Here is a 17,354-nt window from a genome sequence, read left to right on the forward strand (position 1 = left end):
CATTGTATGGTACAGAGACGTGGACTGTGGGAAAGCCGGAAGAAGAGAAGAGAATCGAAGCATTTGAGATGCGGTGCTCCATCGAAAGGTGAAAACTAGGTTGACTGACAGGTTAAGGAATATCGAGGTCCTGCGGAAAACTGGAGAGGAATGGAATATGTGAAAAACACTGACAAGGAGAAGGGTCAAGATGATAGAACATAAGACATCAGGGAATGACTTCCATGGTACTAGAGGGAGCTCTAGAGGGAAAAAAACTGTAGAGGAAGACTGAGATTAGAATACATCCAGCAGATAACTGAGGTTGTAGGTTGCAAGTGCTACTGCGAGATGAAGAGGTTGGCACAGGATAGGAATTCATGGCGGCCGCGTCAAACCAGTCCGAAGACTGATGACTCAAAAATAAAAGTAAAAAAAAAGGTACACTGGTGGACTATATATATATATATATATATATATATATATATATATATATAGAGAGAGAGAGAGAGAGAGAGAGAGAGAGGTCCACTAGTCCACCAGTGTATATATATATATATATATATATACACTCCTGGAAATGGAAAAAAGAACACATTGACACCGGTGTGTCAGACCCACCATACTTGCTCCGGACACTGCGAGAGGGCTGTACAAGCAATGATCACACGCACGGCACAGCGGACACACCAGGAACCGCGGTGTTGGCCGTCGAATGGCGCTAGCTGCGCAGCATTTGTGCACCGCCGCCGTCAGTGTCAGCCAGTTTGCCGTGGCATACGGAGCTCCATCGCAGTCTTTAACACTGGTAGCATGCTGCGACAGCGTGGACGTGAACCGTATGTGCAGTTGACGGACTTTGAGCGAGGGCGTATAGTGGGCATGCGGGAGGCCGGGTGGACGTACCGCCGAATTGCTCAACACGTGGGGCGTGAGGTCTCCACAGTACATCGATGTTGTCGCCAGTGGTCGGCGGAAGGTGCACGTGCCCGTCGACCTGGGACCGGACCGCAGCGACGCACGGATGCATGCCAAGACCGTAGGATCCTACGCAGTGCCGTAGGGGACCGCACCGCCACTTCCCAGCAAATTAGGGACACTGTTGCTCCTGGGGTATCGGCGAGGACCATTCGCAACCGTCTCCATGAAGCTGGGCTACGGTCCCGCACACCGTTAGGCCGTCTTCCGCTCACGCCCCAACAACGTGCAGCCCGCCTCCAGTGGTGTCGCGACAGGCGTGAATGGAGGGACGAATGGAGACGTGTCGTCTTCAGCGATGAGAGTCGCTTCTGCCTTGGTGCCAATGGTGGTCGTATGCGTGTTTGGCGCCGTGCAGGTGAGCGCCACAATCAGGACTGCATACGACCGAGGCACACAGGGCCAACACCCGGCATCATGGTGTGGGGAGCGATCTTCTACACTGGCCGTACACCACTGGTGATCGTCGAGGGGACACTGAATAGTGTACGGTACATCCAAACCGTCATCGAACCCATCGTTCTACCATTCCTAGACCGGCAAGGGAACTTGCTGTTCCAACAGGACAATGCACGTCCGCATGTATCCCGTGCCACCCAACGTGCTCTAGAAGGTGTAAGTCAACTACCCTGGCCAGCAAGATCTCTGGATCTGTCCCCCATTGAGCATGTTTGGGACTGGATGAAGCGTCGTCTCACGCGGTCTGCACGTCCAGCACGAACGCTGGTCCAACTGAGGCGCCAGGTGGAAATGGCATGGCAAGCCGTTCCACAGGACTACATCCAGCATCTCTACGATCGTCTCCATGGGAGAATAGCAGCCTGCATTGCTGCGAAAGGTGGATATACACTGTACTAGTGCCAACATTGTGCATGCTCTGTTGCCTGTGTCTATGTGCCTGTGGTTCTGTCAGTGTGATCATGTGATGTATCTGACCCCAGGAATGTGTCAATAAAGTTTCCCCTTCCTGGGACAATGAATTCACGGTGTTCTTATTTCAATTTCCAGGAGTGTATATATATATATATATATATATATATATATATATATATATAGAGAGAGAGAGAGAGAGAGAGAGAGAGAGAGAGAGGTCCATTAGTGTACCCTTTTTTACTTTTATTTTTGACTCATCAGTCTTCTGACTGGTTTGACGCGGCCGCCATGAATTCCTATCCTGTCTCAACCTCTTCATCTCACAGTAGCACTTGCAACCTACAACCTCAGTTATCTGTGTGTGTGTGTGTGTGTGTGTGTGTGTGTGTGTGTGTGTGTGTGCATAAGTCACGTCAGAAAGCCTAATTAGTAAGGCGTAATGTATAAGAAGGTTTGAATTATATTTGTCTACATTTTATAAAGAAAAGATTTTTTATTGCATTCACTCAGCTGTTACAACTATAAGGAAAGTTTAATCGAGTGGTCAGTGTTAAAAAGATCTCAATGTAGTTTTTAAAATTGTTTATCGCCCACGAGAGAATCAATATCTGGATCATAACTTTTTACTTTTGGCCTCGAGTCACTATCTACATTCAGTCTACTTCTATAGTTATGTATCAAGAAAAGTTAAGTGGCAAAGGCCCGTTCGCATAGATAGATTGTCGAAAAACACATCAAGTGTCTCAGATCACGTTTGGCCATTGCTAGATACTCTTTCTGAACACATATCCAGAATGACGTCAGTGGTGGTGTTTTAAAAAACAGGTTGAGGTTGGACGCATGATAGTTCAGTTAATAAGTCTTCTATACTTGATGAAATTTCAATTATTTTAAGCAATTTTTTTCAAAGGGACTTCTGATCCAGTGGATTTCGTCCTCAATTTTAGGGAAGTACTTCCTGAAAGGAACATGAAACGGCTTACTAGTCTAATTAGTAGATCCCTCTAATGTACGAATGAAGCATTAAAAGTTTAATCACGCTGTAAGACAAGGACGGTAACTAAAATAAATTAAATCGTAGTGTTTAAAAAATTAACTGTTTTAAACGAAGGTACTATTTAAATAAAATTGTTGTCTACACTTAGGCTTATTAAAAATATTTTTAAATGACCTAGGCTGAACGTCAAAGATTTGATGTGTTCTTTTATGGTAGTGTTTTCTTCGTATCCAGCTGCTAATAAAATTTGTGTTTTTGCTGGTTTGTGGAGCTCACTACTGAGATATTGGCTTTCGGACATGAACAATAATTTTTACACCTAAGTCGTTGCAAAAAAGTTTTGCAGGTAAAATTTCCTTGTCCATCGAAAAGTCAAATATCTCTCTAATTACAAGGTTTGTCCAGAAAGTAATGCACAGCATTTTGTTTTCTTCAACAATTCTTTATTGAACATAACGGGAATTATACGCACGAAAGAATGGTGTTTTATCTACACACCATATTTTTCCACGTACTCTCCATCCCGTTCCATGCCTTCCTCCACCGCGGAACGAGGACGTGAATGTACCGACCCTTGTTCCAGTGGCGGCGCCAGTGCTTCACTGTGTGAATCACCTCCTCAAAGGAATTCCAAGGGCCTAGATCAGTGCTGTAGGGTGGATGGGGATAACACTGTCCAACGCTGTTTTGCGATGTGTTCAGGAGTCCTCACACTTCCTTTGTCGATTGACAGATGCAGCGCCAACTGCCGAGTCGTAATGCGTCTGCCCTCGCGAATGACAACATCAGCTCGCTGTAGCATGTCAACTGTGACAGCCGTGGATGGTCTCCCCGACCGCTGCAAATCTTGGAGCTCCGCCGAACCGCCTTCCGATGGCCTCACCCTCCGTACCCAGCGACTAACTGTACTTCTGTCGACAGCAGATGCTCTATGGACTTTGCACAAGCGTTTGTGAATATTCCTCACAGTTTCTTTCTCTGCAGTGAGAAGTTCAATGACGGCATGTTGCTTGTAACGTAGGTCACTTACAGACGCCATTTTGAAACTGTCCTACGCCTACGCTATCTGTCAGAACTGACGGAATTTTCGCGCACTCACTCAGGAAACTTCAAATAATACATACGTAATGTTTCGCATTCGAAGCATTGTTTTCAGCTGAGAAAAAGAATGCAGTGCATTACTTTCTTCGCAACTCTCATAAATACAACATGGAAAAGGCTTCAAAGAGAACATACCAAGTAGCAGGGTTTCTTACGAGCCCTCTTTGTTAATTTTCAAAGAACGGTGTAGCTCACTCCGTGGCAGAAGAACTTATTACACCCACAGCATAAGTAATAAGTAGTACTTTATTTGATGAAAGATGTACACATAAAATAAAAACAACTCTCAAGAGAAGAACTGATGAAATGTCGGAAAATATGCCATAAGTTGTCGTTACTACTTTGAAATAAAGTGAAAACTTTCCGCTGCAGCTTGATTAGAGTACAGATGTAGATGGCCAGTCTAATTTATTAGCTTGCGGTCGTTTTCAGTTGAATGACAATATTCAATAACTGTTTTTTCTAAGTCTTCACTTGCATGTATACACGCGAGCCACCTTGCGGTGTGTGGTGAAGAGTACTTTGTGTACCACTGTCATTTCCCTCTTTCTCGTTCCAGTCGCGAGTAGTTCGCGGGAACAAAATTGCCGCTAAGCCTGTGGGCTCGCATCTCTCTGATTTCATCTTCATCGTCTCTTTGCGAGATACACGTAGGAGGACGCAATTAATTTGTTGACTCTTCTAGGAAAGTACGCTCTAGGAGTTTTAACAATAAACCACAGCTCATGCAGAACGCATCTCCTGTGGCGTCTGCCACTAATGTTGGTTGATCGTTTCTGTGACGCTTTCGTGCTTACTAAATGAACCTACAACGAAACGCGCCGCTGTTCTTTGGTTCAAAAAATGGTTCAAATGGCTCTGAGCACTATGGGACTTAACATCTGCGGTCATCAGTCCGCTAGAACGTAGAACTACTTAAACCTAACTAACCTAAGGATATCCACACACATCCATGATCGAGGCAGGATTCGAACCTGCGACCGAAGCGGTCACGCGGTTTCAGACTCAAGCGCCTAGAACCGCACGGCCACACCGGCCAGCCGTTCATTGGTTCTTCTCTCTTTCTTCTATCAGTGCTATCTGGTGCGGCTCCCATACTAACGAGCAATGTACAAGTATTGGCACACAGTGTTTTGTAAGCTACTTCCTTTATTTATGGACTACATTTCCTGAGGATTCCTCCAATGAACTTGCCCGGCATCTGCCTTACTGTCGATTAATTTTATGTGGTCGCCTCATTTCAGATCGCTCCTTACACACACTCCTAGGCATTATGTGGAGGTAACTGCTTCCAGTGATTGCTCTGCAATTGTGTAATCATACAGTAAAGGGTATTTCTGACTATGTATTCGCTCCTGCATTACGCTGCAATTTCCTAGTGTTGCGACATCGCTGTATTCTACAGCATCATCCGTGCCCTAAAGCCTCTTGGAACATCAGACGTGATCTACTAGGTCATTTATATATGTTGTGAAAAGTATTTGTCCCATAACACTCCCCTGGGGCAAACCCAAAATTACACATCTGAAGACTTCTCTCCGTTCAGAATGACATGCTGAATACTGTTTGCTAGAAACTCTTCAATTTTATTCACAAAGTTTGTCTGATGTTCCATACACTCGTATTCTGTGTATTAAGCGGCAATGCGGAACATCGAATTTTGACAGTCTTTGCTGATAAAAACTAACAAATTTATACAAGAAAAATGAAATAAATTGGTCAAAACTAGTAGGTTTGATAATTGATTGGGCACCTGCTGTGTCTGTTATTCGTTCAGGCTTAGTTGACGCCGGGCTCTGTGGCCGAGCGGTTCTAGGCGCTTGAGTCCGGAACCGCGCTGCTGCTACGGTCGCAGGTTCGAATCCTGCCTCGGACATGGATGTGTGTGATGTCCTTAGGTTAGTTAGTTTTAAGTAGTTCTAAGTCTATGGGACTGATGACCTCAGATGTTTAGTTCAAAAATGGCACTGAGCACTATGGGACTCAACTGCTGAGGTCATTAGTCCCCTAGAACTTAGAACTAGTTAAACCTAACTAACCTAAGGACATCACAAACATCCATGCCCGAGGCAGGATTCGAACCTGCGACCGTAGCGGTCTTGCGGTTCCAGACTGCAGTCAGATGTTTAGTCCCGTAGTACCTAGAGCCGCTTGAGATTAGTTGACAATATTAGTTCAGTTGCTCCCTTGGTTCGGTGGACTCATTGCGGCATACTTGGAAAGGCTCTTACAGTTGAAGATTTGAACGAGTCTTTCAAAAAGCTCTTAACAGTACAGTAAAAATCGTCACTCTCATTAAAGAAAGACCTAAAACTCGAGACCGTTTAGTGTTTTGTGTCATGAAATAAGAAGTGAACACACACAGCTTCAACTTCACCATTCAGTGGCTATTCTAAGGTAAAAGTGTTATCAAGATTTTTCGAACTCTGCAACAAACTCATTATTTTTCTTATGGACGGAGACTGTAATAGAAAACTTGCAGGTTGCTACTTAGGCTGTGTGGCCGATGAAAGCTGTTTGACACAGCTGGCATATTTAGCGGATATTTTCGATATCCTCAGCATCCTTAATCTACAGGACAAGGACGTTTTGCTGCGAAACAAAGTAGAATCAGTGACAATGAAACTTCAGAGATTGGCAGAAAAAAAGTGGATCAAGATTCTTTCAACGTATTTCCAGTTTTACATGATATTCTTGAATTCAACGAATTCAGTATTGATAAAACAACAACTCAGCATTATATCTACGGGGAATGAGCGATGTGCTGAAACGGCTAACGCCCACAACGCGCATTCGTATTCAGTTCTCAGGTTTGCCATCTAGATGTCGGTTTTCTGCGGTCATCTAGATCACTCCACGCAAATGCCGGGATGGTACCGTAAACGGGCCACTGCGTCTTCCGTCCCCTCCAGTAATAGGAAATCCGAGCAAAGCCCCATTGCTCATTGCTACTAATCTCAGATGCGGACGGGTCGTGAAACACCCATCTTCCTCCTTTCCTGTTATGTTAGGATATTTAATGTGCTAATTTAGGTGAATCATTCGTATGATCAATGGAGTTCTAGAAACTTCAAACTCGTAAAACTACCTTTGTATTGTGGCAATTTATGTATTTGTCATGAGCAGCCAGCCAATGCTTCACGCAGGCCGTGTAACGCAGTGAGTAGTGGCGTATACTTCCAGCCGCCAAGCGGCACATGATGTTGGCAATTTTCAACATTAAAAAGAATGAATACCGGCTGTTCGTTTTAGTAGCTTCTTTTGAGGTTTTCTTCCTGTGTAAGAAAAAACAGGGCAGGTTCGAGATTGTTCCATTGTGAGTGATATAGGATAGCGCAGGGCATTTCACCTCTTAACAATATAAGAGGTACTCACTGAGCTTGATCAGTGACGAGTGAAATCCCTGATGCTCCCGATAACTTTTATCTTTTCTTAGACATTCGAATGGCGTTACGTCCCGGCGCTACACTGCCTACGGTCCACAAGTGGGCCGCTGCTTGGGAATCGCTGCTACAGAGTATGTCTTTGTCAGTCACATCTACCTATGTAATTTTTAGCATTATTTTGTAAAACCATGTTCCATAGACTTTTAGTCTCCTGTTGCCCATGCCGTTAATGTTAAAAATCGTTCAAATGGCTCTGAGCACTATGGAACTTAACATCTGAGGTCATAAGTCCCCTAGAACTTAGAACTACTTAAACCTAACTAACCTAAGGAAATCACACACATCAATGCCCGAGGCATGGTTCGTACCTGCTACCGTAGCGGTCGCGCGGTTCCAGACTGAAGCGCCTAGAACCGCTCGGCCACAGTGGCCGGCCGTTAATGTTCCACTTGTTCTTTGAGCATCCTCTATTGCTATGTAGCAACACTAGTGCATTACCAACAACTGGCAAGAAAATGCACTTATGGTACACAATGCTGAAAATTCAGTTAGCTACTCAACTGGTGTACATTGCACATTTGCTTGGGAAACTAACAAGACGTTAATAATAATGATGAGTCCATGAAGAGAGTTGCTGAGCCAGACAGACCTACTCCCATTCATTACTTGCCTGGTCTATCCAGAATTGCTGCCCTAGTCTGGGAAGGGAATCTATCAAGGCGCAAATTCGCAAGATTTCATTTATAAGTAGCATTTTCCGGAATCCATGGGCTATCAATTGTAGACTTATGGAACATGTTTTATGCTGACGTATTACGATGTATTTGGAAAACGAAAATCTCGTCTATACAAATCAATATGGATTTCGAAAATAGGGATCCTGGGAAACTCCTTTCAGCTCGCTCTGTTCGACCCTGAGTTTCACGGTGCTGTTGACATCGGCACAGTCGACAGCACTGAGTCCTTGATTTGGTATACTCCGGTAGTGTCACTGAACATAAAAATATGAGCTTATCGAACGTCGTTCAAGATTTGCTATTGTGTTCTGGAGTGTCCCTGCAGACAGAACTAAAGACATAGGTTTTAACAGAACAAAATCGGCAGATACGAAGTTAATTTTAGAAGTAGCCTACCACAAGGAAGTGTGATAAAATATACAGGCTGAACCAGAACTCAACTGATAAATATTTATAGGTGCTAGTACTGAACAAGATACAAAGTCTAGTACACATGGGCAGGCTGAGAGCACTTTTTCGTCTTCCTCACTATGAAATACATCTCTTCTACTGAACAAGTACTTACAGCCCTTGAGGTACTCATTGTAGCATCCATGTTTACTAGACACTTTCTTGTTTTTGATCCATACTACCACCTCTGAAAGTTATCCTATAGAGTTCTGCTTCATTCTCTCCATAAATGAACTAGTAGAAAACGTAGGAAGCTCCGAAGGGTAGTTTGCTGATGGTGTGGTTGTCTCTGAGATGGTAGGAATGACAGACAACCGTAGCGAACTGTAGGAGGTCCTGTAGAGGATTGGTGAATGTTGAAGGGACAGGCAGTTGACCTTTAACTAAACAAATGTAACAAACTGCGATACGTACGAGAAGAAATCCACTACTGTACAATTATTATACTGGCGACACTTTGATAGAAACAGTAACTACCGTAAAATTCTGGGAGTAAGTATCTGAAACGATCTTAAATGGAATGACCACATAAAACAAATAGTAGGGAAAGCAAATGCCGGACTGTGATTCACAGGGAGAATCTTGAGAAGATGTAATTCCCATATACTGAGGGAGTGGCTTACAAGGCGCTCGTTCAATCGATTCTTAGATGCTGATGACCAGAACCGTAACGATGTTGGGTTAACAGAAGAGTCAGAAAAGATCTAACGAACAGCAGCATGTTTCATCAGGGGATCGTTTAATCGGCGCGAGAGCATTACAGAAAAGCTCAACAGACACCGGTTGCAGACGCTAGAAGAGAGGCATTCTGCGTCGAGAAGAGATTTATTATTGAATTGTCGAGAGAATACTTCGTGGAAGAGTCGGGCAACAATTAATTCCTCCCATATTCGCAAAATGAAAACATCGAGAAAATTCGAGGAGTTAGAGCTAATATGGAGCTTTACTGACAGTCATTATTCCCACACCCAATTCGCTATTGGAACAGGAGAGAAAGTATTTACTGGTACCAGAAGTCCAGAAGCACTCTCGTGCATACAGACCTTCAGATGACTTGCGGAGTATAGATGTAAACGGCACATTTTTAGATTTCTAGAAGGCTTTTGATACTGATACTCACAACCGACTTCCAACTCTGTCTGTGGAGTATCGTCTCAGTTGTGCGACTGGATTCGTGATTTCCTATCAGAAAGGTCGCAGTTTGTAGTAACTGACGGAAAGTCATAGAGTAAAACAGAAGTAATACCTGGTGTTCAAGAAGGGGGTGTTATAGGCCCTCTGCTGTTCCTGACGTAGATAAACTATTTAGGAGACAATCTGAGCAACCCTCTTACATTGCAGATGATACTGTCATTTACCGTCTCATGAAGTCATCGCATGATCAAAACAAGTTACAAAACGATTTGAACAGGATTAGGAAACGAGTAGGCTACTAAAAAGAATCCGCTAAATTTCGGGTACAGAATAAAACACACAAATCAAAAGGCTGTAAATAAAACATAATAAATGGTTCAGATGGCTCTAAGCACTATGGGACTTAACATCTGAGGTCATCAGTCCCCTAGACTTAGACCTGCTTAAACCTAACCTAAGGACATCACACACATCCATGCCCGAGGCAGGATTCGAACCTGCGACCGTAGCAGCAGCGCGGTTCCGAACTGAAGCGCCTAGAACCACTCGGCCACAGCGCCTGACTTACTACTTAGTACTTAAGGACTACAATTACGAATAACTTAAATTAGAACGGTGACATAGATAACGTTGTGGAATAGCAAACCAAAGACTACGATTTATTGGCAGAAGACTAGGTCTACTAAAGAGATTACTTACACTACGTTTGTCTGCCTTCTTCTGGAGTATTTATCGTGACATCTCTTTTTTCATTATCGCGAAACAGGGGAGATATGATAAGCGAATTGGAATGGCGATCACTAAAACAGAGGCGATTTTCGTTGCGGCAGGATCTTCTCACGAAATTTCAATCACTAACTTTGTGCCCTGAATGTGAAAATACACTACTGGCCATTAAAATTGCTACACCAAGCAGAAATGCAGATGATAAATGGGTATTCATTGGATAAATATATTATACTACAACTGACATGTGATTACATTTTCACGCAGTTTGGGTGCATAGATCAGTACACAGAACAACCACCTCTGACCGCAATAACTGCCTTGATACGCCTGAGCATTGAGTAAAACAGAGCTTGGATGGCGTGTACAGGTACAGCTGCCCATGCAGCTTCAACACGATACCACAGTTCATCAAGAGTAGTGACTGGCAGATTGTGATGAGCCAGTTGCTCGGCCACCATTGGCCAGACGTTTTCAATTGGTGAGAGATCTGGAGAATGTGCTGGCCAGGGCAGCAGTCGAACATTTTCTGTATCCAGAAAGGCCCGCACAGGACCTGCAACATGCGGTCGTGCATAATCCTGCTGAAATGTAGGGTTTCACAGGGATCGAATGAAGGGTAGAGCCACGGATCGTAACACATCTGAAATGTGACGTCCATTGTTGAAAGTGCCGTCAATGCGAACAAGAGGTGACCGAGACGTGTAACCAATGGCACCTCATACCATCACGCCGGGTGATACGCCAGTATGGCGATGGCGAACACAAGCTTCCAATGTGCGTTCACCCCGATGTCGCCAAACACGGATGCGACCATCATCATGCTGTAAACAGAACATGGATTAATTGGAAAAAATGACGTTTTGCTATTCGTGCAGCCAGGTTCGTCGTTGAGTACGCCATCGCAGGCGCTCCTGTCTGTGATGCAGCGTCAAGGGTAACCGCAGCCGTGGTCTCCGAGGTGATAGTCCATACTGCTGCAAACGTCGTCGAACTGTTCGTGCAGATGGTTGTTGTCTTGCAAACGTCCCCATCTGTTGACTCAGGGATCGAGGCGTGGCTGCACGATCCGTTACAGCAATGCGGATAAGATGCCTGTCATCTCGACTGCTAGTGATACGAGGCCATTGGGATCCAGCACGGTGTTCCGTATTACCCTCCTGAATCCACCGGCTCCATATTCTGCTAACAGTCACTGGATCTCGACCAATGCGAGCGATAAGATAAACCGCAATCGCGATAGGGTACAATCCGACCTTTATCAAATTCGGAAACGTGATGGTACGCACTTCTCCTCCTTACACGAGGCATCATAATAACGTTTTACCAGGCAACGCCGGTCCAGTGGTGTTTGTGTATGAGAAATCGGTTGGAAACTTTCCTCATGTCAGCACGTTGTAGGTGTCGCCACCGGCGCCAACCTTGTGTGAATGCTCTGAAAAGCTAATCATTTGCATATTACAGCATATTCTTCTTTTTATGCAAGGACTCCGTCGCGAAAGACTTCGTAGTCATATTCTTCCTGTCGGTTAAATTTAGCGTCTGTAGCACGTCATCTTCGTGGTGTAGCAACTTTAATGGCCAGTAGTGTATTTTGTTGGCACGCACGTACATAGGGAGAAATGATCTTTATAATAAAATAAGAGAAATCAGAGATCGAACGGAAGGATTTAAATGGTCTTTTTCCAGTGGAACGGTGGAGAAACAGCCTTAAGGCGGTTCGATGAGCCGTCTGCTAGGCACTTCATGTGAATTGCAGAGGAACCATGTAGACGTAGATCTACAGTTGCATATCATGTTTGCACGCATATCTGTGGTTATCTCCGGGTCACAGTCATGGTGGCTATTTTTGTGACAAAAATACGAAATTTATTAATACTTACAGGGTTTATAGCATTTGGTCCAGAAAGAGGATAACTAACAGATAGTGAATCTGCTTGATACATTACTCTGACCCACAGCTTGTGAAAGTCGAGACTTGAGCTTGAGTGTAACCGCCTCGGCGTTCCTCTCGGCGTGGAATCCGGGCCACACCTTGGACCGCCACGTGTGTACAATTACGGAACAATTTCTTTGTCCCAGAGCGTCGACGCGAGAGGGTGGTCCCCCGGCGCAGCGCGGGCCAGGTAGACGGGCACCGCCGCGCCGGGGCCTTGGGCCTTTTTATCCCGCGGCGGCGCGTGTGTGTTCAGGCGGGCCGCGGCGCCGGCGCGGAATGTTTGTCGGGCGCCGTGTTGACCGAGGACCAAGTCAAACACTGTACACTTTTCCTACAGCACCCGCCCCCCTCCCGCCCCTCCCTGCCCGCCGCCCCCGCAGCGCTGTTACTGCCTACTCGTCCCGCCGAGCGTGTTTGTCCGAAACAGCCCGTTGGGTGGCGGTCCGCCTCTCGACAACGAGTGGTCTGTGCCGGTGCGGCGCTAACAAGAACTGCAGTGTCCCTGGCAGGACGCGGCTGCGCCTCAGTCACCGTGTCACTGCTCGCTCGAGTAGCGGGTGGCGCCGCGCCGCGCAGCGCCGCATCCTGCACTGTAGCTACAGCCGGCCGGCAGCCGGCGGCGCGTTGGTACAGCCGCGGTTGCGACTACAGCTGCGCGTCAGGCGTTACTCAAACCTACTTGCTCTGTATACGCAATCTGCACGTGCGCAAGGTACGGAGTACTCTTCACTGAACTTCCCGTCATTAAATACACCGCTCAGCTGCATCAGCGTGTGTCTTCTACTGACTTTGGGTCAAAAAAATACTAATGTTTGTACTGATTTCATCTTTTACTGATTTCATCTTTTCAACCCAAACATACAGCAATCTTTTCATCTCTCCATACCTAATATACAAGGTGATACTTTCCACCTTGTACAAACTCTACGAATTGATCGATGAGAGGATACGGAACAAAAAAGGTCTAATGAACTTACGTCCAGAAATGGGTCGTTTCCATGCTAAGGACTATTTATTTAATCAAACTTTGCTATAGAAAAAAATGGCTCTGAGCACTATGGGACTTAACTTCTGAGGTCATCAGTTCCATAACTAACCTAAGGACATCACACACATCCATGCCCCTGGCAGGATTCGAACCGGCGACCGTAGCGATCGCGCCGTTCCAGACTGTAGCGCCTAGTACCGCTCGGCCACCCGGCCGGTCCGGCGGGCATACTTTGCTATAAAGACTGCGGTCTACTACACGCTATACCACGCAGCCACAGTTACAGCATGCATGGTTTGCTCCTAGAGGTGATACTGTTCCTCATACATCGCCCCCTAGCGCCCTCTCCTGCAATAGTCATGGGTAATGCTGTGTCCGATTCACTTCTCTTGCTGACTCACCTTGTAGTGGATGTGATGGAGCGTTGTACGCAGTGGTTCCATGTTCGAATCGAGGGCTTGTTTACTTCCAGAAAGGGAAATGGCAGCGGGCGGTGGGCTGCAAGGTTGTCTCAGGAGACCTATCCCAGCCGACAGCAACCACAGCATTCAATGTTTCCAACAGTGTTTCGCCGTTTGTCTTATACAGGGTCGTTTCAGGAAGCAAGAAATCGTGAAGGACGTACCCGAAATGTTCGCACAGCAGACTTGCAGGAAAATGTGATTAACACTGTGCGAGGCGACCGCCATATCATTAGAAGGCAGTCGGCCCGCCAGTACACGGTAAGCCAGACGACTCTGTGGAACAACCTCCATGACAGCGCGTGGTGCAGGGCTTGGCCGGTCAGAGTGGCGGAGCGGTTCTGGCGCTACAGTCTGGAACAGCGCGACCGCTACGGTCGCAGGTTCAAATCCTGCCTCGGGCATGGATGTGTGTGATGTCCTTAGGTTAGTTAGCTTTAAGTAGTTCTAAGTTCTGGGGGACTGAAGACCTTAGAAGTTAAGTCCCATAGTGCTCAGAGCCATTTGTGCAGGGCTTACTAACGACAGACTTTCCATATCGGAAGCAGTTCTGTCACTGGTTTATTCACCAAACTACCACGATTGTTCCATCCATCCTATTAACAGACGAGGCCACCTTTACGCAGAGTGTATCTTCAACTTTCATAAAAGTCGTCTGTGGCACAGTATGCAGTATCTCCCTGGTATGGCGACAGTCAATCATCAGCATTGGTGCACCCGGAACGGGTGGGCCTGGATAACTGGCGACCGTATTTTGGGACCAGCATTCCTTCCACGTTGCCTAACAGGTCGGAACTATCGGCGTTTTTTGCTTGCCTCCGATGCGGCAAGAAGTGCCATTGATGATTCGAAGCGTTACGTTGTTGCTGCATGGTAGTGCTCCAGTCCACGAACTTGTAAGTCATTTTCAGCCAGGTGTCCGGATACTTTTGTTCACATAGTGTATGAAGGTCCTTTGCTGGACGTAAACTCCTACATACTACCCTTCGCTGATGGCCAAGGCATAATACCAGGAGACCGGTTCGAATCCTGCCTCGGGCATGGATGTGTGTGATGTCCTTAGGTTAGTTAGGTTTAAGTAATTCTAAGTTCTAGGGGACTGATGACCACAGCTGTTAAGTCCCATAGTGCTCAGAGCCATTTGAACCAGGAGACCGGGATGATGCTGAGTAGATGCTTCGGAAGTTAAATCAGCAGTGAGACAGATATGGCCTCACAGTTGTCTTGACAAATACTGAATATCTGGAGGTTGGCCACAGTATCGTAGGGGATCTGGAGGTTGGAGATTCAAAATGGTTCAAATGGCTCTGAGGACTATGGGACTTAACATCTGAGGTCATCAGTCCCTTAGAACTGCTTAAACCTAACTAACATAAGGACATCAAACACATCCATACCCGAGGAAGGTTTCGGAACTGCGGCCGCAGCAGTCGTGCGGTTCCGGAATGAAGCGCCTAGAACCACTCGGCCAGTGCGGCCGGCGAGGTTGGAGACCAGGTGTTGTAAGTCTTTTATCTGGGGTTGAAGATGACATAAACAGTACAACAGGGCAGGTCAAGAGGCCAGTACGACAACTGAATTCGGTCTTTCGTAATAACAAAGTAACGAAAAGGACGAAACAGGTGATGCTTCATTCAGTTGTTAAAACCATCGCTATGTACTGAGCAAAAACGTGTGAAGAAACAAGCGTCACATAAATTAGTTATCTGTGCTAGAAATGGACTTTTGGAGACGAAATTGTTACATCTTCTAGCTAGAACGAGTAACGGAACCCAACACAAGAGGGGCTAAGACTATCTAAAAATAAAAAATAAATAAAAATAGAAAAACTGAAGGACAGCATCGATAGTAAATCAGCTTATTGCAGATCGTTTTAAGCTACTGTGTAGCCCTTTTCAGCGCAGTTAAGGTACCACAGTGCCATTACAGATAACAAACAGTTGTATTGCTCACAATCCACGCTGTCATTCCTCCTATCTCGGATCTTATTGGTACGGTCGTAGAACACACTGTTTCTTGATGGAAACAAACCTTTTAAACCATGGGTCTGAAACATCTAAAATGATGTGGGCGTCTAAAAGAGATCGCCGATAGGCGGTGGTCAAACAAAGCAGATAGAAATGTGGGTGACCTATGAGGAACTGGGGTCGAGATTTCTGGGACACGGTGGACGGACGAGGACTACAGGAAGGACATTAGAATGATCGGAGAAAGTGGAATACAGGGAGCGATAAGCGGAAACAGCCGTAGAAAACTCACAATATGATGATGAGATCTACTCACTTCGCTCTCGAGCGAACTACGTTCGCCTTTATTGTATTTGAAGACGGAGAGAATAGCCTACATTCAGCACTGATGGTACTTTCTTATTTTATATGAAATTTTGAGTTAGCCTTGAAACTTCACTTTGCAGTAGAACTTCGAGGCACGTAGTTGCAGCGACGAATGAGTTGAAAAAAACTCATTAGCTATGGGATACAGAGTGCATATAGGGTGCTCAGAAACAGCCAAAAAACTTAAGAAGGTACTGCAGGGTAGATCGTGTTGAGAAATACTGTCAAGAAAACAATTCTATAACTTGCTGCATTTTCTGAGTTAATTAGTGCTGAAGTTGGCCGATCAGGCCTTTGCACGCATAAATTGACGCTGCCCGCCAGATAGAATTAGTGACAGCTGTTCTCATAGCGCAAGACACTGCTCAACCTACGGCTAGGGTTCGATCCTTACTACTGCTCTATGTCCAGTTTTAGTATCGGTTTGTTGTTTGGTTTTAGGAAACCAAACGAAGAACATATGTGGCTTCACCGTCTCTCGTGGGCCGCTTGAATTTGCGGGATCAACGGCTGATTGGCTTACTTCAACGACAGTGAACTCGGAAACGGCGCAACGCATCGAATTTTTTTCTCGACAGTTATTTCTCAGCACTACCTACCTTGCAACACACTCACTAGCTTTGCAGACTGCCTCTGTGCACCCTCTATATACAGTATGTAAACTGCACGATTTACACCTATAAGGTGCTGATAGCGAGTAGCTATGTGCGATCTGTTTGTAAGGATGTAAATTTCAGTTTCATCTTGGTCTAGTTTATGTTAAACCCCCTTTAATTGTTCTGTTGTGCTATGGAAAGTCCATGTCACTACGAAATGTACAATAAATTTAGATCGCATTCTTGTTAAATTATGGGTAAAAGATTTCATAAATAGAAAGAAAAATGTTTTAGGATATTAAAACCAGCGTCACGGCATTTTATGTACTCAAAAACAGTGAGAGGTTTCCAGGTGGAAATTCGTCAAAGAAGATAAGCATAGTGTCAGTTACGTTCCTCGTACAAAACCGGCCTCCAGGCAACATTACAGAAAAAAATTGTGATGTCGTGCCTGAGGGTTGGTAGTTGGGTAAGAGCCAGTGCTGGAGGAAAGCCGACGGTTGTGGTGTGGAATAAGAGCCCACTTAAGACATGCAGTGTTAGAGACGTGAATAAAATATTATCGGTTTTCAAGCAACTTCAATTCGAGTAAAATTCTTGAGCTTACAAGGGCCGTCTCCCTGCCATCGTCGTCAGGTGTAAAACCATTGACTGCCATCACTGGTACGGTCTTCCG

The sequence above is a fragment of the Schistocerca americana genome, chromosome 4 (assembly GCF_021461395.2).
Source record: "Schistocerca americana isolate TAMUIC-IGC-003095 chromosome 4, iqSchAmer2.1, whole genome shotgun sequence".
Lineage (NCBI taxonomy): Eukaryota > Metazoa > Arthropoda > Insecta > Orthoptera > Acrididae > Schistocerca > Schistocerca americana.